At 45.8% G+C, this 22,389-nt stretch overlaps 1 protein-coding gene across 1 annotated transcript in view; it reads left to right on the forward strand.

The window, feature by feature from the left end:
- Positions 1 to 215: 215 nt before the first annotated feature.
- Positions 216 to 22,389, forward strand: part of FHIT (fragile histidine triad diadenosine triphosphatase) — an 841,628-nt gene continuing 819,454 nt past the window's right edge. Inside the window, exon 1 of the mRNA XM_036267258.1 lies at positions 216 to 267. The gene's annotated coding sequence lies outside the window, so the exon portion shown is untranslated. The remainder of the gene's footprint in view (positions 268 to 22,389) is intronic.

A 22,389-nucleotide genomic window follows, 5' to 3' on the forward strand; every position in this document is an offset into this window, starting at 1 on the left:
GCAAAACTCTGCCTGCTACTGGGATCATTTTTCATCTGGGAAGTAAGTATACAATACTGAAAAGTATGCAAAACATAAGTGAACACACAGTGGATTTTTACCAGTGGAAGCGCCTTCAGTTTCCCGCCAGGAGGAAGAAAGGTCAGAATGCAGGCCAGAGAGCAGCCAACCCCTCCAGCCTGCAGGCCCCTCCCCTCCCCTTCCGGAGGCGCCGCGAGAGTGCGTGGGTGGTCCGCTGCCGCTCCTGGGGTGCTCTGCTTCCTGCAGGTCAGTCCTGGCTTGGGAAGGGCAGGCACACGTTCCGGGCGGGGGGACAAAAGTCCAGGCCAGAGGCTGTCAGATGGGCACAGGTCTCAGGCAGAGTGAGTTTTGCAGCGCTCCGGCTCCCCGTCCTATCCTCGGTGGGAATTAGTCTGGAGAGCCGAGGCAGGAAGAAAAAGTGCTGCAGATGCGGCTGGGATTGGCTGGGACATGTGTGAGCAAATATCTGCTTTTCTGCAGAAATTCAAGTCCCAGAGGAGATGGCCATTTCTGCAGGGGAAGGGACGTGTGAGGGAGCCGGCCATAACCCAGGCAGTGCGCCTCGGTAGCCGCCGATCGGGTTCATCAGGCCCCGCCCCGCCGCCCGAGCTCGGTGCAGGAGGGGGAGGGGCTCCCCTTCCCGAGGCCACATTTCCTGCCACCAGCCAGGCAGTGCTGGTGAAGAGCTTTCACGTCGGCCTGGGACACACCTGAGCACAGGTCCTGGCCTGCCATTTAATAGTGTTGGGACTTGGACACTTATTTTTACTTCTTTGAGCCTCAGTTTTATGAACCAAGAATGGTAGAAATAGGAGCTACCTGGCAGGGATGCCTAGAGGCTGAAATGAAATGCTCCCTGTCAGCAAATTGGTGGTGGGGCTGCTTAAATAAGACCCCTCCTTGCTGACCAACTGGTCCCAGATGTCTGCTCTCAAGACCTCTTTTCTCTTTGCTTTTTCCCAGCCAGCATTAGGCTCTTTCTGCTCCAGAATGTTGAAGAGCCTTTTGACTCAGGTCAAAGGAAATGACTTAGTATATCTGATTCTCTCGCACTTAAAGGCTTCTACCGGCTCTGTCAATAGACCATGTTATTATTTTTTAAATCCTCACGCAAGAATATTTTTCCATTGATTTTTTAGAGTGGAAAGGAGGGAGGGAGAGAGAGAGAAACATCAATGTAAGAGAGACACATTGATTGGTTGCCTCCCACACAGTCCCAACTGGGGCCAGGATCAAACCTGCAACCCAGGTACATGCCCTTGACCAGGAATCGAACCCACAATGCCGGCCAAGGCTCTGACCACTGAGCCAAACCTGCTAGGGCTGGACCATATGTTTTTTTGTTTTGTACATTCTAGGACTTGATCTGGTAGAAGTTGAGCAGAGGGTAGGAAGAAGAACCACAGGGCATGTGTAACACAGAGAAGACTGATGGACTTCACAGTTGGATAACAAGGGGCAGAGGGAAGGGAGAGTGTGAGGCGCGCGCGCTCACACACACACACACACACACACACACACCCAGATGGTCTTTTTGAAAATAATGGCTGTGGACTTTTAGTCATTTTATTATCAACAATCTGGTTTTCTTTCCTATGTGGTTTGTAAACATGCCTTGAGGCTAGAATGTGATGGGCATATCCAATCAATAGCATACATACTACTTAAAAGCGCAGAGTGAATCTAGCCCACTGATGCTCGGCTGGAGTAATTAAAATAAAAGCAAAGATGTCTGTATGTGTGTGCAGAGAGGAAGGCCAGTTACTGCTTCTTTGTACTGCTTGGCAGTTAGAGATTTTGCATATATTTTCTGCCCAAATACTAATTATTACTTTAGTCACTTGGCTGTCGATGGGTTATCTTATGGTATCGGTTTCAAGTCACCATAATTTGGAATTCATAGACTCTAAATCCAGAAAGGGACCTGCTTTACAATCCAGGGTTTTCTAGGGTGAGTTCAGTGGAACACTAGTTGGTTGGTAAGGTCTGTTGCAAAGAATTCCGTGGCGGGGGAAATGTTGCATGTTGTAGTTCCTCCTGGAACCATGGTGGGTAGAGTTAACCTCCTGCAAGCCCTGAAAGAAAGAAACCTGTGTAGGGGATTATCCAACCTTTCCTCAAATCTATTTGAACACAGAACATCTCTTCAAGTAATGCCTGTTAAATCTTCCAGAACAAACACGCAGAAACACTATCTCCATCCCAAGCCTTCATTTTAGAAATGAAAAGCAAAGGCCAAAGAAATTATTTGCCCAAGTTTTCTATGTAGTAAAACTCTTGTATTCTGTTCCCATGCTGCAAATCAAACATCATTATCTTGTACTCGAAAGAAGACGCTAATGGGAAGGAATCCTTTCTCTGATGGACTTGACCGAATAGCTTTCCTTTACTTGCTTTTGGATTTTTTCTGTATTCTGGGTTTCAAAATATAGTACAGCTTACTGTGTAACCATGTAAACTCTATTGTAATTATAATTTTATTTCTTTTGAATCTGCAAGCTTTCTCTACTCCCTGAAGCCTGCCTTTTATTCCGACCCCCATGACTCTACACTTTAAAAATGCCACTGTCTTTTGTTCTTCACCTTGAACATTACCCCAGGTAATGGATCTGGGGACCGGCTGTTTTGCTCCCAGAGTGTATGCAAATTCCCGTGCACTGTAACATTTTCTTGAAGCTGGAAGACTTCTGCATAATCTGTTACTGTAAAAGAAAATTAATCGCTGTTAATTCATCGTTTTCCCCTCAATGACAATTTCTCTTGATCTCCGTGCTGGTAAAGAGGTATTGAGTGTGCTTGGTGGCAGCTGCGGCTGTGCCATTTCCTTGTGCGGTGACTGCCTACCCAAAGCAGAGCTCCTCAGATGTGGCCGCAGAGCAGCACCGCAGGTCTCGCTGCCCGTCTGTTTTGAGCCACAGCGGCCACTGAGTGTTCTGGAAACTTTGGAACAACTGCACTGTCTTCATCATTGCAGAATTGGTGATACTTGATACGAATTTGCTGTGGTTCAGCCCAACAAACATTTGTATACTCGGTGTCAACACATGTGCTGGGCTCTGGAGATATTTTTTTCCTCCAATTTTTATTAATTTATTTTCATTACAGATGTTTCTCCTTTTTCCTCTCTAGACCCCCTCCTGCCCACCCCCACCCCCCAGCATTGTAGTGCAAGTCCATTGGTTATGCATACTTGCATGTAAGTTCTTTGGTTCATCTCATTCATTCCCCCCGCCCCCCTCCTCTGAGGTTTGTCAGTCTGAACCGTACTCCTTTCTATGTCTCTGGGTCTATTTTGTTCATCAGCCCAACTTGTTCATTATATTCCACAAATAAGTGAGATCATGTGGTATTTGTCTTTCTCTGATTGGCTTATTTCACTTAGCGTAATACTCTTGAGGTCCCTCCATGTCATCTCAAAGGATAAGAGATCTTTCTTTCTTACAGCTGCATAGTACTCCATTGTGTATATGTACCACAGCTTTTTTATCCATTCGTCTACTGATGGACACTTGGGCTGTTTCCAGATCTTAGCTATTGTAAATAGTGCTGCTATGAACATAGGGGTACATGTATTCTTCCTGATTGGTGTTTCAGGCTTCTTAGGGTATATTCCTAGAATTGGGATCACTGGATTAAATGGCAGTTCAATTTTTAATTTTTTGAGGAAACCCATATTGTTTTCCTCAGTGGCTGCACCAGTCTGCATTCCCACCAGCAGTGTACTAGAGTCCCCTTTTCTCCACACCCTCGCCAACACTTGTTTGATGATTTGTTGGTGGCAGCCATTCTGGTAAGTGTGAGGTGATACCTCATCGTTGTTTTAATTTGCATCTGGAGATTTTTTAAAATGTATTAGCTCTTGTTGCTGCCTGGAAAGAGCTCACCTCTGGTGGGAGGCCCAGCTTCTAAATGAACACGTCACAGGGTGGAAAGGGCTGTGTGTGCGGCGTGCGCCTGCGAAAGCGCAAGAAGGGGCGGATTCAGGGGGAAAGGTTTGCACAAAGGGGTGCACCTTATGGCTTCCGAAGGCTAAGCAGGAGCTGCTCTGAGGGCCAGGGCGTGTGGTGATCATGTGCAGTGTGACGGATAAGTGGTAGACTCCCGTGCCTTCCTGGTCTCTGCTCTGCTCCCAGAACTCTTGTTCCCAAGTCAGATCTTCTCCCAGAATAGGCGGTGCATGGAAATGCATTGCTGTCTTACAAAGGAAAACGCTCCGTGTCACTCCAGTTACACAAGTTCCAGGGTACTCCTTCAGGAGTCCTCCCCATAATTATCTTCCTCGGCACAAGTATTCCTACCACCTCTCTGGTGCTCACGACAGACCAGTCTTTGTGCTGGGAAGCTCCTGTTTCTGTGTGTTTATTTTCCATGTGACCCTCACGGTGACCCCATGAAGCCTCGCTTCCCAGACTCGTCTGCATGTTGGAAGGGCCGGGGAGCTTCCCAGTCTACTGATGCCTGGACCCAGCCCTAGGGACTGGGATTCAGTTGATCTGGGCACAGCCTAGGCTTTGGATTTTTAAAGGATCCCCAGACAGTGACAAAAATTCTTTAAAATTGATTGTAATGCTGGTTGTACAATTCTGAAGAGATTAAAAACCATTGAAATGTACACTTTGAATGGGTGAATTGTATGGTATGCAAAGTATAGCTCAATACAGCTCTTTACAGAAGCCCTGGCCAGGTAGCTCAATTGGTTTGAGCCTCTTCTGATACGCCAAGGTTGCGGGTTTGATCCCCAGTCAGGGCACATACAAGAATCAACCACAGCCCTAGCCAGTTTGGCTCAGTGGTTGAGCGTCGGCCTGTGGACCAGAGAGTCCCGGGTTCGGTTCCTGCTAGGGGCACGTACCACCAAAAAAAAAAAAAATCAACCACTGAATGCATAAATAAGTTGAACAACAAATTGATGTTTCTTTCGCTCTCTCTCTCTCTCAAATCAATAAATTAAAAATAAACACACACATAGCTTCTACATTAAAAAATATCCTAGGTGAATAATTTGGGAAGCACTGCTACATAGTAGATGGGAAAAGTGAGACCCAGAGAAACTGAGTAAGTTGATCAAACACCCGGAGCAGCCCGGGTGGACTGGGAACCAGGCATCTGCAACTAGAGCCTGTGTTCTGATCAGGGACACCGTCCTGTTGTCTGCAGACAGGAAGATGCCTGCTAACCCTGACTCAGCAGTCCCACCTTAGAGAAGTCCTGATGGCTTGGCTCCCAGCCACCCGCTCACCTTCAATGTGTCATGTTACCTGAGCAGTGGCTGTCATTGACAAAATCATTGGCTTTAGGACAAGATAAAGGAATTAGTGCCCTTAGGAATAAACTTCCCAATCACTTTATCACAGTACTGAAATGAGCTAGCCAGCTCCTTTGGTGGCCAGGAGGCACCCTCAGAAGCACATTTAAGCAGAGACATACTGGGCCCTGGCAGGTTTGGCTCAGCAGTACATAGTCGGCCTGCGGACCAATGAGTTGTGGGTTTGATTCCAGTCAAGGGCACGTACCTCGGTTGCGGTTCGTCCCCGGCCCTGGTCAGGGTCGTGTGGGAGGCAGCCAGTCGATGTGTCCCTCTCACGTCGATGGTTCTCTCTGCCTCTCTCCCTCCCTCCCACTCTATCCGATAACAAGTAGAAAAATATCCTCAGGTTGAGGAATAAGAATAAATAAATAAATAAATAAATAAATAAATAAATAAAATAAACAGGGACACACTGGTATCAAAGTTATAAATTCAAACCAACTGTTCCATATCCTGAGATCTGAAAATAGAATCTGATTTAAAAGCTACTACCTGGAATGCTACCTTGCACTTTGTCAGCCCTCTGCTGACTTTGGGTACAAAGTGCTCATGAAGTAGCTCAGCATAGGAGGGCTGTTGGTGTTTGGGCGCAGGCAGGGAATGACAAGGCAGCCCCGACTGGAAGGCCTGTCCCACCAGGCCCAGGAAGACACGAAGGGCGAATACTTCCGAAGGAAAGAAGGAATCTGTCTGACGGATTGCCGTCACTGTTTTCTAGAAGCACACTGCAGGTGGCAGTCCCTGGCGCGGCGTGGGGACTTTTCGGAGAGGGAGGCTCTGGCTCTGGCACGTGAAGGTGGTCATGTCGCTGCTGACCTCTTCGCGGTCGCTGCTGTTTGTGACTAAAAACTGAGTTAAGAAAAGATGAGCTCAGCTTAGAACTGAAGGGAACTCATTACAGACGGCCTTTCTGCAGGCTTAAAGGTTGAGTTCCAGGGTCAAGTTGAGTTCGTTTTGCTTTGGTAGTGAGGTCCCGACTGTCTCCTGCAGGGTCGAGAAGTGGAGCAGCTAGCAGTCCCGTTGCCGAATGCCAGCCGCAGGAGAGGAAGTTATCTTAAATATTCCGGCTGTTCACGGAGCCTGGCTTTATCTGTACCAGCCTGAAGTGCTTGCCTGAATTAATGTGGGATGTGCTTTCGAATTAATTAGAATTTTCCTCTTTTAAGTCAATGAAATCCAGTGCTGTGATATTTCTCAAGGAAGGCGTGCAGGCCAGAGTTCAGTTGTGAGCAACAGGAGCAAGCAACGGGAGTTCTGGAATGTTCCATCAGCTGGAGAGGTGGTGTTGTTTATGGACCCTTTTACTCTGTACTTGGGGTCAGCCCGGCTGATTGTTATGATGATCAGGCTGTCATGGGTGGCCTGTGCCGGTGAGGGCCCAGGCAATGGGGTGGTGTGTCCACCTGAGTGGCTCATGGTGGAACTCTTGGCTTTGACCCCATTTTCCTTAGCTGCTCCTCCACATTTCCACCCACCAGTGAGTGCTGTGAGCTCTTCCTCCAGAACATGTCCAGAAGGTGAGCATTTCTCCCTCGACCACTGCAGCCTCACTGGTCCCTGCACGCCCCAGCTCACCTGCGTAGCCTCTCAGCTGTTTGGACCACTCTTGTTCTTGCCTCGTCCTAACCCCTTGTCCACACAGCACCCTGAGTGATCTCTTTGAAGGTTAAATTAGATCATCTAATTCCCTTGCCTGCAAACCTCCAGAGGCCTCCCATTTCAATAAGCATAGAGTCTGATGGGCTCAGCCGGGCTCTGCAGTTCTGTCAGCCTTCCCTCCCTGTCTTCCTCCTGGGTCACATCCCCACCTCACCAGGTTCCAGACCTGGTGGCCGTCCTTCTGTTTATTCTTCAGAGTTCCACTTGGCCAGGATCAGGCCCTTTGCTCGTGTTCTTCCCTTTAATGTGAAGGTCTTGAAGGCCCCCAGTACATAGCAGTTCTCTTTCTTGTTCTGGTCCCCAAATTTGTGAAATAAACTCTGAAAGAAAAGAATGGCCAATAGAGACCGGCTTGGTGGGCGTGGCTTTACATCTTAGCCAGGGCGCTAGCTCAGGAAGTCTCGGTCTTAGCGCACACAGGGATCACGTACGGATCAGGTTGGATGCACATTCTGATTAAGAAGGTCTGGAGTGGAGCTGAGAATTTGCGTGCCTTCCAAGCTCTCTGTGATGCCTACACTGCTCCTCTTCGAATAGCAAGAGGTTGGCTGGTATTGAACTGCACAGTAGGCCAAATACCTTGCTCTTGTAAGTCATTCAGTGTCAGGCTCCCCTGAAAACCCAGGAGTGGGCAAAAGCAGGCCACCCTAACTGACATGCTGTCTGGGTGGCTGGCTTCTTATCACACTGGTCTCAAGTGAGACTTTCTAGAGGGACCTCACCTGACCATCTGATCTCAAACAGTGACCCTCCTGTACATCCCTCTCAGCTCTGTCGTGTCATTTTATTACATTTTTCCAGCCCTCGTAATAATCTGAGCGTCTTATTTCACTAGTTTATTGTTTTTCTCCTGATCAGAGAAGGGAGCGTCTCTGTCTTATTCACTGATGTAGCCTCATAACCAGAACGGGCGGTGTTTACTATGGATAGTAAGATGGAGTGACCGTAAGTTCTGTGCTGATGAGGCCATTTCTTTCTTGTTAATCATTGTATTTCCGGGACCTAACACAAGATGTAGCACATTGTTGATGTTGAATAGGTGAATGAGAACTCAAGTTAAAAATAAGAAAGCATATTTCAGGGTAATACCTAGTGACTCAGGTTACCTATGGACAGTCGGGATCATCTCCATACTTCCCCAGTTTTTTTTTTTTTTTTCCTTAATAGACTAATTTCCAGCCTCCTATAGTCAGGGCAATAAAAAGTGGGGTGTGTTTGATATTAAGAATGATACCTGAGTTGGAAACAGGACTTTTGTTTGATGGGGGGTAAGCAAGGGAAGCAGAGTCTTTTCTATTCTCAAGAGGCTGCTGAAGACTGTACCATTCGATAGGAAGCCGTTGTCCACCAACACTGCTGAGCATAAGCACAGACATCCCTGAGAGAGAACAAGCCATCAGCCCTCTGTCTCCAGTGCTGCTTTATTTGAACACCCCCAGAACCACAGTTTGGTCGCTGAGTTGCCTTTTCAAGTAACTGGATAACGGCCTGAACTCTTTTTTCATTCTGTGAGAGCTGGGCTATTCAGTCTTCTGCCCAAGTGGCTACTGCAGACTTGCTCATTTCAGCATGCTTGATGGGGTTTGTTTGTTTGTTTGTTTTCCCATTTTATCATCATCTGAGGGTAGGAAAATGGCTCAGACATTCTCTGACTAGCTCTTATTCTGTCAATAGAGGTGGTCAGGATCCTGCGTCTATGAAGAGGAGGGAGAGAAGGAATGAACTAGGATTTTTTGAGTGTGTCTTATGGCCCAGGTGCTTTGGGAGAAGAGCTACAGAGAAAGCTTGGTCTTGGTTATTGGCTTGGTTCTTTGTTTCTAAAATGGGATTGGCTTTTATAGAGGTCCTCCTGCCTTGGCATCTGTCTGATTGGCAATTTGATGTCTAATCCGTACACATGCCAGTGGTTTAGAGATTCTTCCGTATTGGTTTGATTTGGTTTAAAACAGGATGTTCTTACAGGATACATTAAATGACTGTTAAACGCTAGAGATAGAGACATTGAAAAGTGCATCGAATGAATTCATTTTTCAGCTGATGGTTATTGGGTATTGACCATTTGCCAGGCACTGTGCTGGCTGCAATGTAAATGGGGATGTTAAATTAAAATCTCAGTTCTTTCTTGGAAAGCTCCTTCCCTCCTAATCTCTGTCTCCTTCCTTCCTTCCATCCCTTTCTTACACACACACATTCACTCTTTCCATTGGGAAAAGTAGCAATTCCCTGCCTGATGGTAGCCTGTCTGGGGATATAGCCTATATGATTGTGTGTGTGTGTGTGTGTGTGTGTGTGTGTGTGTGTGTGTGGAGTTCCTCTCTTAACAGTGGACTTGCTGGTGGTTTTGAATGGTACTCTCATCAGTCTGCAGTCTATAAGGGGCTGGCTGATTCCTCCCAGTTATCATGTTCAACCTTGGACTGAGGGAAGAAGTCAGTTCAGACCCTGGGATCCCGGGTGAAGAAGCAGGAAGACCCATTGGGTTTATGGCCTGAACCAAGTAATTCATTATTTACTCATAGAATTACAGAAACTACTGGGAAATACCCAGCCATTTTCCTCCTGCCTCCTCATGTGGCTTCTGGGTCTGCTTGGGGAGGGGGTACTGGTAGATGACCCTGACCTCAGATAACATTTCCTGCCCTCAAAGAGATCAAGGGCTAGTCTTTGAGACAGAGAATCAAATGTGCAATTGCAGTGTGTGTGCGAGGTGCTGTATTAGGAGTGTGCCCCAGGTACTATAAATAAGTTAGAATGGTAGGACAGACTAATGCTTTTGCAGCAGACTGAGTCATTGATATCCATGACAATGGAAGGGTGTGTCCCTCAAACACAAGCTACACTGGTCTGTGCACCACCTTGTGTGCTTACAAAGTGTGCAGTCTGCCCATCAGAGCATCCCGTGTCTCCGTTTCTCTTTGGTATTAACTGTGATCTGAAACCTTGGGAGCCATCATCTCGAAACATCTGCTGTTGATTTCCCCAAATGTAGGGCCCTGGCCTGCACCCCACAGCCTGGCGCACCCAGAGAAGCCCTCGTGTCCTGATGCGCACAGCTGGTTTCCAAGGCCAGCCACACAGGACGGCTGTCGCACCTCAGCAACAGCCTTCAGCAGCTCAAGGAGAGTTTGAAAAACAAACAGATTTGTTTAACAGTGTTTGTAGAATGGCTTTGTGAAATAAAAAATAGAAGTACCCATAGAAGAGACATACTTCCTCTCACATTCTGGAGCTGGGAGGTTAAATAGCCGCCCAGAGACACCCAGGTCTTCCACCTCCTCGAGTTAGTGCAGAAAGTCAGACTGATATTGGCAAGCACTGGGCAGTTTTTGAAGATCCGAACATTATACTGTGCATTGTCCTCCAAAGCTGGAGAAAGTGCACCCGCATTTGAGGGGAAACATCAGTAAAGAAGTCATGAAACATGGTGACAGGAGGGACTTCTGGAAAAGTGCATTTAACAAACTCAAAGGCACAAGGGAAATCTGAGCAGCAGCCACCTGAGAAAATGTCCTCAGAGAATTCAGCGGTGACCGAGAGTTCTGCATGTCCCTCCTCCTCGGTGACAGCAACACATCTCTTGTGATCTTTTCTAAATGCACCCTCAAATGGGTTATTGTTTTCTTGCTTTGTGCTCTATCTATAGAAATAAATGCCCCTAGGGAAATTTTAATTGTCTCTTTATTTTATTTTTTTCTTTTCTCACATTTCCTGTACAGTTGAAAATTAATACTACTGTAGATTTACGGATTTTGCTAATTAGTAAGAAGCTTGGCATTTACTAATACATAACTATGAATAAACCTACTAATTTAAAAATTATGTCACCATCAGACTGTTCCCATGGAAGCTGGAAGGCTAGAGAAAAATGTGGTCTGTAGATATTTATTAACAAGGTAATTAGTCAGAGGGTTATTGTAGAACATGTTATTTCAATGCTAGAAGTTTATTATTCATGTTCTTAATTCAGAGACTTGAGCTTCTGAGAGATGCATGTGTTCCTACATCCTCAGCCTGGAGTGGCCCTCTTCCCTGCATCGCTGATGTATAAGCTGGAGTCAAAAACAGGTTTTGCGTGTCATGTAGCAGCTTCGATTGGTTAACACTCTGGAGGGCTCCGTAAAGATCTTTCAGGGGAGCATGTCATGGTTGGGTAGGACTTCTGTCACTGGTACAGGAGGAGGAGCCACAGCAGGAGTACCGGGGGTGGCCCTTCCCAATGTGGACGAAGCCAGGCAGTGAGCTTACTCAGGGGCTTTTATTATTTTCATCAGGGATCAGAGCTTTTGGGAATCTGTTTAGTGGCAAAATGTTCTTCCTGGACATTGCAGCAGGAGAAGTAACTGAAATGCCTTCCAGAAACGCTAAAGAGCAGACTGAGTGAAACTTGGACCTGAACCGCGAAGCTGCTTCATGTGGCCTTGCGTGTGTCCCGGGCAGGGTCGCAGGTCAGGAGCATAAGTGGCTCGAACTGTGTTTCTCGAGCAAGGAGCTGGGCAGGCTGGGACTGCACACTTCTGCCTCAGCAGGAGTCCACGCGTGGTTTCTAACTGCGCGTCAGGACGCACAGAGGCAAGGGCTGCAGAGCCCGGAGCTGGGTGGTGCCAACGATGTCCCTGTCCTGGTAGGACTTTGGGAGTAGGGATCATCTAAGCAAAATCACCCGAGGCTGGGGTAAAACTTTTCAAGAGAAAAAAAAAAAATTAAGTCTTTTTTTTTTTTTTTTGAAAAGCAACACCCCTTCCTCACATGTGTCGTTAAACCAAGGTGCAGATGTATAGGTTACTAACAGCTGACATTTGCTGTGTTACTTAAAAAGTCAGAGCCTTTAAGACTGAACGCAGAGATGCCACCCTGGGAGAATACTCATTGACGTTTTTCTGGGACTCAAATCCATTCAACAATACATACACATTAGTGATAGTGAGCATCTTTTCATGTCTATTGGCCATCTGTATATCCTCTTTGGAGAAGTATTTCTTCAGGTCCTTTGCCCAGTTTTTAATTGGATTGTTTGTTTTTTTTGGTGTTGAGTTTTATAAGTTCATTATAACTTTTGGAAACTAACCTCTTATCAGAGAATATGTTTTCCTGTTCAGTGGGTTGTCTTTCCATTTTGTTGATGGTTTCCTTTGCTGTGCAAACCCTTTTTAGTTTGATGTAGTCCCATTTGTTTATTTATTTTTTTTCATTTGTTCCCCTTGCCCAAGGAGATATAGCAGGAAAAAATATTGCTATGAGAAATGTCCGAGATTTTACTGCCTATGTTTTCTTCTAGCGTTTTTATGGTTTTGAGTCTAAGATTTAAGTCTAATCTATTTTAAGTTTATTCTTGTGTTTGGTGTAAGTTGGTAGTCATTTTATTTTCCCAACACCATTTATTGAATAAACTATCTTTACCCTATTATATGTTCTTGCCTCCTTTGTCAAATATTGATTGACCATAAAGGTGTGGGTTTATTTCTGGGCTCTCTATTTGTTCCATTGATCTAGATATCTGTTTTTATGATGGTACCATGCTGTTTGGATTACTATAGCCTTGCGGTATAGTTTGATATCCAGTAGTGTGATTCCCTCAACTTGGTTCTTCTTTCTCATGATTGCTGAGGCTATTCAGGGTATTTTATGGTTCACTATAAAATTTTTGAATATTTGTTCTAGTTCTGTGAAATATGCCATTGGTATCTTGATAGGAATTGTGTTGAATCTCTAGAGTGCTTTAGGTAGTATGGACATTTTAATGATGCTAATTCTTTCTACCCATGAATACAGTAGAGAAATGCAAATGAAAACCATAATGAAATATTACCTCACACCCGTCAGCATGGCTATCATCAATAAATCAACAAACCACAAGTGTTGGCGAGGGTGTGGACGAAAGGGAGCCCTCATGCACTGTTGGTGGGGATGCAGATTGGTGTAGCCACTGTGGAAAGCAATATGGTGTTACCTCAAAAAATTAAAACTGGAAAACCTGGGAATTTATCCAAAGAAACCCCAAACACTAATTCAAAAGATTACATGCACCCCTATGTTTATTGCAGTGTTATTTACAATAGTCAAGATCTGGAAGCAGCCCAAGTGTCCATAAGTAGATAAGTGGATACAACAGCTATGGTAGATTTACAAGGTGGAATACGACTCAGCCATAGTAGCAATGGCATGGATGGGCCTGGAGAGCATTATGCTAAGTGAAATAAACCAGTCAGAGAAAGACAAATACCATGTAATTTCACTAATACGTGGAATCTAATGAAACATATAAACTAACAAAATAGTAACAGAGTCATAGCTGTCGAAGGGGAGGGGCTGGGGGCCGGGTGAAAAAGGTGAAAGGATTAAGCAAAACAACAACAACAACAACAACAAAAACACATATAAAAAAATCTCATAGATAGACCATGCAGACCACAGTCATTCTCAGAGGGAAAAGAGGGTGGGGAGGCAGGAAAGGGTAAAGAAAGGATAAATGATGATGGAAAGAGACATGATTTGGGGCAATGAACATACAATATACTAAACAGATGATGCATTGTTGATTCTATACAAATTATAGAATTGTACACCTGTGTAATCTTATTAACCAATGCAATCCCAATAAATTCAATAAAAAGGAGCTTTACATTCTCCAATAAATCATCATTCAATAATGATGACAGAATAAAAATAAAAAACAATACATACACACTTAATTAGTGATTGCCTGTCAGCCTTTTCATTCTTGTGCTGTTTCTCAGCCCACTTGACCGTGAAAGTTGCTATAAAGTACCCTTAGCAATGACACATACTCACAGTAGAGCTGCTCCTAACTGTAGATGCTTCTCTCGTGTCATGGGGGAATCAAGGGAGCTGATGAGGCACGGCCATGTGCAGAGTCAAAGAGAACTTGATTATGCCCTTGGCCTGTCTGTTAGGTCCTCACAGACCTGCACGGCCACCCTGTGGGCTCTGCAGAATCTCTTTCCACCGGTGGAAAACCAGGTACACTGACTCTATGGGCAGCTGCAATTGTGCCCTTGAAAATTAGTATTTTCCTAACATTGTGTCTTTTTCTGTGTTCCTCCTGTCAGCTCATCTGGTCACCCACCCCGATGGAGGTATTTATTCATTTACATTGAGGGAAAATATAGAAAGCGATGCCGTATGGGCAGAAGATCTTTCTGAGCATTGCTGGAGGTGGAGAGGAGGTGGGTGTCCGATGCCCTGGGTACCAGTCTTAGTTCCACTCTTTACTTGCTGTGTGGACTTGGGCAAGTGACTTACACTTTCCGTGCTTCCTTCTTCTGTAAAATCAGGATGATGGAAATATGTTACAAGGCATTTGTGTAATGCCTGGTTTATAGTAAGGGCTGCCAGACCAGAAACTCACATTTTGGTATGATTAATAAAAGCTAATTTTAAACAATTTGCTGCACACGCTCTCTCAGGCGTCTCCGCATGATGGGTCCCAGAGAGCAAGGTTCTCGCTGGTGTCACATGAGTACATGCTGATCCTCGAGTACTGTGAACAGAAGGACATTCTTAATTCCTGTGCGAGTCATTCCCGGCATGTTCAACGTGGAGTTCAGTGTGGATATGAGAAGGCAGCTCCGGGCGTGCCCTGCACAGTGCTGAGGTCCCAGAAAACCTGGGTACTGTTCGTGGATTCCAAGAGAGACCCCGGAGCACTGGCTGTGAAGGCCATGGGTTTGCTGGGACTGCGCAGTGTGGTGGCCGGGCGGTGACACCAGCTGCCACAAGTGGAAGTGTCCCGCTAAGTCCCACCTGGCCTGTGGACGGGCCACCCGGGCAGCCGGCCGCTGCCGTGGCTTTGCCGCCCCCAGACGTTCTCCACGGGTTTACAGAGCACAGAACACAGGAACACAGGGCATGCAGGGGAGGGGTGTGCATGGGGTCAGACACTAGCTGTTCGCATCCAGGCTCACGGCTGGCAGCAGTTTCTCATTGGCCTTTCTTAGACCAAGTTGCTGACCAGGTTCCCAAGGCATCAGTCTGCTTACAGATGGCCGTCACTCTGTTCCCACAGGGGGGGAGGGGGCTTTGGAGCCTGGGAAGGGCCCGTGTTCCCATGTGCCATACAGTAGTTTGACACCTGAGTGAGGCCCCTCTCCTCACCTCTGATGCCAGTCTTCATCACCTTTGGGGGTTTCCATTACCCAAAAGCCACCCCAAGCCCTCATTTTACCCCTTCCCCCTTTTCTGAGCAGTGCTTGGTACTCAACTTGGTTTGCTGAGAAGAGCTTTGAGCTCTTCACTAATAGGTGACCTTGATCAAGTCATTTGACTTCTATAGGTTTTGCTCTCTCAGTATCTGCTATACAGGCTGTTGGGGTTTAAATGTGCTAAAGCGGGTCCAGGGCCTAACGTAGAGCCTGGCACACAGAGTTCAGTCGGTACGTATTGGTTGTCATTGGGGCAGGCTCTTGCTGTGGTGGAAGGATGAGGAATCCAGACGAAATGGCTTTGGGGTCAGTGCCACCTTCCCTCACTGCCTACACAGAGATCCTCATCATAGACTTGGGGGGACCAGCTCTTTCTTCATCCTTTCTGTCTCTTACGGATCTGGGCCTATATTTTTCCTCGGGGCTCAGAAAACTGTAGATGCTAATGAATGTTTATACAGTGCCTCTCACATTGGACCTTGTGGAGATGTTATGGAAGGTTTGTGTACAGACAAGTAACTCAGAGATCATAAGAGCTTCATTGTTCTTTTGAGGTCAGGAGGAGATCAAAAGTAGCAGTCAGAAAATGATAGGTCTGCCCTTTGGGAACTCTCAGCGCCAGTAAGCCCTTCTACAAATGAAGGGAGGACCAGGAAGAATGAAACAGTAGTAGTGTCCTAGTGTCCTAAGGAAGGTAATAGCTCGTATGTAAATGAGCACGGCCACACAGGAAAGCTGTTTTGAGTCTGTGTGAATCACAGGACCAAAGTGAATGCATACTCTGCAGACACCGGCTGAAGCTTACCTGTAGGCAGAAGCATCCCACCTGGCCTGAACAATGAGCCACGTGATGGGATTCACATGTGGTCTGTCTGCATGCTCGTTAGTGTGCGATGATGCACCCCCGTGGGCAGCTGGAGCTTCCTCAGTGCTCATAAGAGTGAGCTAATAAGAGTTTTGAATTTCCAAATGGTGACAAATAGAATGAAGAGGTAATGAGATGGGTAGGAATGGAGAGCCCCTGTGGAGTGTCTATCATGGTGAGAGGATGAGGAAATGAAGAAAATGCCATTGTCGCTCCAAGAGAAATGGAGGAGTGCCTGTTGTCGGTGGCACAGGGGAATGGGAAGGCATTTATTAGAGACGGAATGAAAAGCAAAACTACCTTTGATGGAGCCCTGGATGACGCTGTGCTGCAGAATCCATGATGGGAAGAAGGGTCAAGACTGGGATGGACTCCAATTTCTTCTTAAATACCTTATGTTGGTGTAATATGCAGAAGCAGTTGTGGGTGGGGGCCACTGTAGCAGGACCCCAGAAGGAAGAACCTCTCCTGCCCTGGCCGGTGTGGCTCAGCAGTTAGAGCGTTGGCCTGCACACTGGAGGGTCAGAGGTTTGATTTCCAGTCAAGGGCAAGGATCTGGGTTGCAGAGAGGGTTCTTGGCCCTCTCTTGATTATCTGCTGTTGCAATAAGCTCTGATCATGTTGGTTCTAGTGAGGACATAATGGAGAGACTATCGTTTGACTTTTTGTGATTTCATTGAAACAACATCTTCTGAGAATCTAGAAGACAGTGGCTGGGGTGGTCTGGGATGGCCTTGGGTTCAAGGCCTTGCATTTAGAACTTGATGTCTTCGAATGGTTTCTCTGTGCTACTGAAGGGAAGTGAAGGAAGATCTTTGTCGCACAGTTCCGAGCCGGCACCCTGTAGCAGATTAGGCAGTAGATTTTATCGTCATGTAATTATCCTCTTAATAGCACAGTTAGATTTGCTGAATATAGTAGAACACTTAAAATAGAAGTACGTCCATCTGTAGATCATGAGTGACATGGAGCTATAGTTGACACTGTAATTAGCCTTATCATTCTGTTTTAGCAAAAATCAGTGAGTGGCATTACTTTGCCACAAAATTCTAGAAATTTTACATTAGTCAAGAATGGTGGTATAAGAGATAGTAATCATCGTCTTGTATTCATTTGTGTTGGGAGCTTTAATTTGTTATTGTGAATGTTTGAAATATGATGCAGTTTACTTTTGGGCATTTTATTTTTATTATTTTTAATTTTTATTAAAATATTTTTTCTTTATTGTTTAGAGAGAGAGGAAGGGAGAGGGAGAGAAAGATGGAAACATCGATGAGAGAGAACATTGATTGGCCGCCTCCTGCATGCCCCCCACTGGGGATCGGGCCCACAACCTGGGCATGTGCCCTGCCAGGAATCGAACCAGTGACCTCTTGGTGCATGGGTCAACGCTCAACCACTGAGCCACACCAGCCGGGTTGTGTGTGTGTGTGTGTGTGTGTGTGTGTGTGTTATTTTTTTCTTTTTAACATGCCAAAGACTTAAAGAAGAGATATAATTCTCTGGTGTCTCTCAACCTCTGAGAGTCCCGTGCACTGAGAAAGGGGTACTCAGAGCTGGCTCCCGCTTCTGGAAGACACCAGTTGGTTTACATTTACACGCAGGACGTTGGCACCATCTGCGCTGATCTACCCACGTATGTCTGCAACCCAGGGAGATGAACACTTGGATCTTTTATTACTGTGCAGTAGAAAATTTGGACATTAAGGTGATTTTCCACCTGTAATTCTCTTCCTTAAGCCTTATTTTATACAGGGTGGGGCAAAAGTAAGTTTACTGTTGTGAGTACTCAATACAGTTTTATTCTTGTTTTATTCTTGATTAATGATTGTACTATTTTCTAGCAGAACAACTGTAAACCTACTGTTGCCCACCCTACATAATCTGTAAGTCCCGTCTGCTGTTGCAGCGTATCTGAAGACATGGTCTGGGATGTTCGGGTGACCCTCAGCCTCCATCAGACTGAGAAGTCCTGCCACACCTTCAGCGTGCCTCAGCTTAGAAGTCTGTAGATCCAGGCTTCTGTCTTTCTCACCTGCGCTGGTGATTGACAGATACAGACTTGATTTTCTTGACTACCTGTGGCTGGCTTGGCAGGAAACTTTTAAAAAATGACATAAGTAATTTTAAATTCTATACATTGTTGCACGTTCAGTACTGTGTTTAATCCTCGCGGTCAGATTGCCGTGGAAAACGTAGAATTCATCTGTTCACTCTGTATCTTTCTTTACTAGATGAAAACACCTTTAGGAACAAATAATTTTATAAAGGTGGCTCTTTTGGCAAAACAGGTCTCCAGTGGGTCCCTGGGAGAAGGAGGTTAGCAAGTCACATTCCCCGGGCAACTCGAGAGTTATCCCTTCATACAGTTTCTCCAGTGTCTGGTCATGGTAGGAAGTGATAGTGTGCCAAAAAAACAATACAATTGATTACAAACCTATTTTCTCAGAGGAAATTGACTAATTTCCAGATTTCCCCTATGAAGGTTTTAAAAATATTTTTAGCCCTGGATGGTTTTGCTCAGTGGTAGAGCATCGGCCCTCTGACCAAAGAGTTGTGGGTTCAATTCAGGTCAAGGCCACATACCTCGGTTGCAGTTCGTCCTGGCCCTGGTCGGGGTCGTGCAGAAGGCAACCAATTGATATGTCTCTCTCACATCGGTGCTTCTCTGTCCCTCTTTTCTCTACCCTCCCCCCACTATATCTGAAAATAAATGGACAAATATCCTGGGGTGAGGATTTTTAAAAATTAATTTAATATTTTTATATGTGTAGTCATTATTCTTTGAAAATAAATGACTGTTGCCCTGGCCAGTTTGGCTCAGTGGTGAGAGCGTTGGCCTGTGGACCAGTGAGTCATGGGTTCACTTCTGGTCAAGGGCATGTACGTTGGTTGCAGTTCGTCCCTAGCCCTGGTCGGGTCTGTGCAGGAAGCAACTCACGTCCATGTTTCTCTCTCTCCCTCCCTCCCTCCCACTGTATCTGATGATAATGAAAAAGTATCCTCGGGTGAGTATTAAAATACATAAATAAGTAAAAATAAATGACCATTATATTTCCAGAGCATAAGCTATATATATTATAATTATATAAATATAAGGCTGTACATATATTAAAATTAGGTAAATATATGGCTATATAATGTAATCATATAAATATCAGTTTACTTATAAAGTTATGTCTTGCTTGTTTGTACTTCATTCTTTTTTTTTTTTTTTAAGTCTTTATTGTTAAATGTAGAATGTATTACAGATGTTCCACATTTTTCCCCCATTGACTCCCTCCTCCCCACTCCCGCCTCCCTCCCGCCTTTTCCCACACTATTGTCTGTGTCCATTGGTTATGCATATAAGTTCTTTGGTTTATTTCTTCCCACCCGCCCAGCCCCTTTCCCTTTGAGGTTTGTCAGTTTAGCAACCAATTTGTGCTTCTTAATTCCTTCACCTTTTTCACCCATTCCCCCAAACCTCCTCCCATCTGGCAACCAACAAAATGTTCCCTGTATCTATGAGAATGTTTCTGTTCTATCTGTTCATTTTGTTTGTAGATTCCATTGTTGATAGATATGTATTCATTGCCATTTTGTTTGTTCATATATTTTATCTTTTTCTTCAAAAAGACCCTTCATCATTTCATATAATAACGGTTTGGTGGTGATGAAACTCCTTTAACTTTTTCTTGTCTGGAAAAGTCTTTATATGGCATCAATTCTAAATGACAGCTTTGCAGGATAGAGTAATCTTGGTTGTAGGTTCTTGCTTTCCATCACTCTGAATATTTCTTGCCACTCCCTTCTGGCCTGCAAAGTTTCTTTTGAGAAATCAGCTGACAGCCTTATTGGAACTCCCTTGTAGGTAACTAGCTGCCTTTCTCTTGCTGCTTTTAAGATTCTCTCTTTGTCTTGAACCTTTTGCATTTTGATGATGATGTGTCTTGGTGTGGGCCTCTTGGGGTTCATCTTGTTTGGTACTCTGTGCTTCCTGGACTTGTATGTCTGTTTCCTTGACCAAGTTAGGAAAGTTTTCTGCCATTATTGTTTCAAACAGGTTTTCAATTTCTTGTTCTCGCTCTTCTCCTTCTGGCACCCCCAAGATGTGAATGTTGGCATGCTTGAGGTTGTCCCAGAGGCTCCTTACACTATCCTCATTTTTTTGGATTCTTTTTTCTTTTTGCTGTTCTGGTTGGGCGTTTTTTGCTTCCTTATATTCCAAATCGATGGTTTGCTCCTTGGATTTACGTACTCTATTATTGAAGCTGTGTAAATTATTCTTTATTTCAGTTAAAGCCTCCTTCGTTTCTAACTGTGCATCGATCATTTCTGACTGGTCCTTTTTTATGCTCTTGAGGCCCTCACTGAGTTCATTGAGCATCGTTATAAGCAGTATTTTGAACTCAGCATCTGTTAGGTTGCTTATCTCCATTTCGCTTAGTTCTTTTCTTGGGGTTTTGTTCTGTTCTTTCATTTGGGGCCTGTTTCTTTGTCTCCTCATTTTGGCTGCCTCTCTGTGTTTGTTTCTGTGTATTACTTAACGAGCAGTTTGGGGCTATCTGAGACCAGATGCTGCTTGTTTGAAAGAATTTAGGAAAACCTGAAGCAGGATCCAAGACAGGCCAATACTATGGTTAAGCAAGTGCCAACAGCTTGGGTGGGCCTGAAAGTTGGGCTGGGCGGGGTGGGGTGGGGCGGGGCCTCAGAGAATCACCAGGGCGGGGCTACCAGTGTGAGCCAGGTTGCTGGAGTCCCAGATATGGCGACTGTCTGCCACCCCAGGGAAGGGCTCACCAAAGGAACAAAGGCCTCTGACAGCACGTTTTTCCCGGAGAAAGCCCCCTCTCCAGCCCTCGCTCCAGTGCCAAACAGCTCAGTTCTTCCCTGTATGTCTCTGGTGCCCCTCGAGCTGCCTCCCCTCCGAGCTTAGAGGGAGAGAGTCTGATAAGTCTGTGCGGGTCCCTTTAAGGAGCTGCCTGGGGCTCTAGCCGCGTCAGCTCCCCTGAGCCTCAGTTCCTGCTGGTTTTTCCAGCCAGAAGTTATGGGGATTCTCTTCCTGGCACTGGAACCCTGAGTGAGGCACCTGGTGTGGGACGGGGACCCCTCAGTCCTCAGGAAGGACCTTCCCAGCCGAGGTGTCCTCCTGATTTTTATCTGCCACACGTGGGTGTGGGACCAGCCCGTCCCCTCCGCCCCTCTTACCAGTCTCGATGCAGCTTCTTTGATTCCGTAGTTGTAGGACTTCCATTCAGGTTGATTTCAGGTGGTTTTGAATGATGGTTGTTCTGTAGTTTAGTTGTAACTTGGATGTGGTTGTGGGAGGACGGGATACCGCGTTTACCGACCCGCCATCTTGACCGGAAGTCCTGTACTTCATTCTTTTACCGGATGAATCAGCTACAGGCAGATGTGGTTGACGGGTGGTGTGGTGGTGAGAAGGTAACAGGTCCAAAGACTTCTGGGGCGCCCTGGGGCACGGGGGTGAATGATGTCAGGAAGTTGGCAGTGAACAGCCGGAAGTCAGGGGTTCTTGGCCCTCACTGCACAGTAGAATTACCATGGGAACTCCTGAAAACAGACCGACCACAGGTCAAAGCACCCCGACGCCTGAGTCTCCGCGGGCAGTGAAAATACAGACCTGGGGGTGTGCTGCTGGGAAGGGTGTGGTGAGACGGGGCCTTCGCTCACTGCCAGTGGGGATGTGAGATGGAGGCCTTTCTAGGGAAAACGCTTGGCAATTCCTCAAAAAGTTAAATACAGAGTTTCCTGTGACCTGGCAGTTCTGTCCCTAGGTATTTACTCAAGAGAACTGAAAACATACATGTACACAGAAACCCATTCCTGAATGTTCATAACAGCCAGAAAGGGGGGGGGAGGTGTCCATCAACTAATGAATGGGCAAAAAACATGGTGTATACATTCAACTGGAGATTATTCAGCCTTTGCAAGGACTAGAGTACTGATGTGTGCTGCAGTATGGATGGCCCCTGAGCACGTGATGCTGAGTGGAAGAGGCCAGGCACCAAGGCCCCAGTTGTATGACTCCATTCATAGGAATGTCAGGACAGACAGATCACCGAGACAAGACAGATGAGTGTGCCAGGAGCCATGGGGACGGGAAATGCGGAGTCGCTGCTAATGGAGACTGGGTTTCTTTTCAGAGTGATGAAAATGTGCTGGAATTAGATAGTGGTCGTAATTGCACAGCTCTGTGAATATACTGAAAACCACCAAAATGTATACATTAAAAGGGTGAATTTTCTGGTATGTGAATTGTATCAAATTTTTTAAAATCTTAGCAAAATGTATATGGGAAGATGGGGCACGGGGACTTTTTTTTTTTAACCCCTTGAGATGATTTTCATGTACACCAGTAAAGATCTTTTTTT

The sequence above is a fragment of the Molossus molossus genome, unplaced genomic scaffold (assembly GCF_014108415.1).
Source record: "Molossus molossus isolate mMolMol1 unplaced genomic scaffold, mMolMol1.p scaffold_m16_p_18, whole genome shotgun sequence".
In the NCBI taxonomy this organism is placed as follows: domain Eukaryota; kingdom Metazoa; phylum Chordata; class Mammalia; order Chiroptera; family Molossidae; genus Molossus; species Molossus molossus.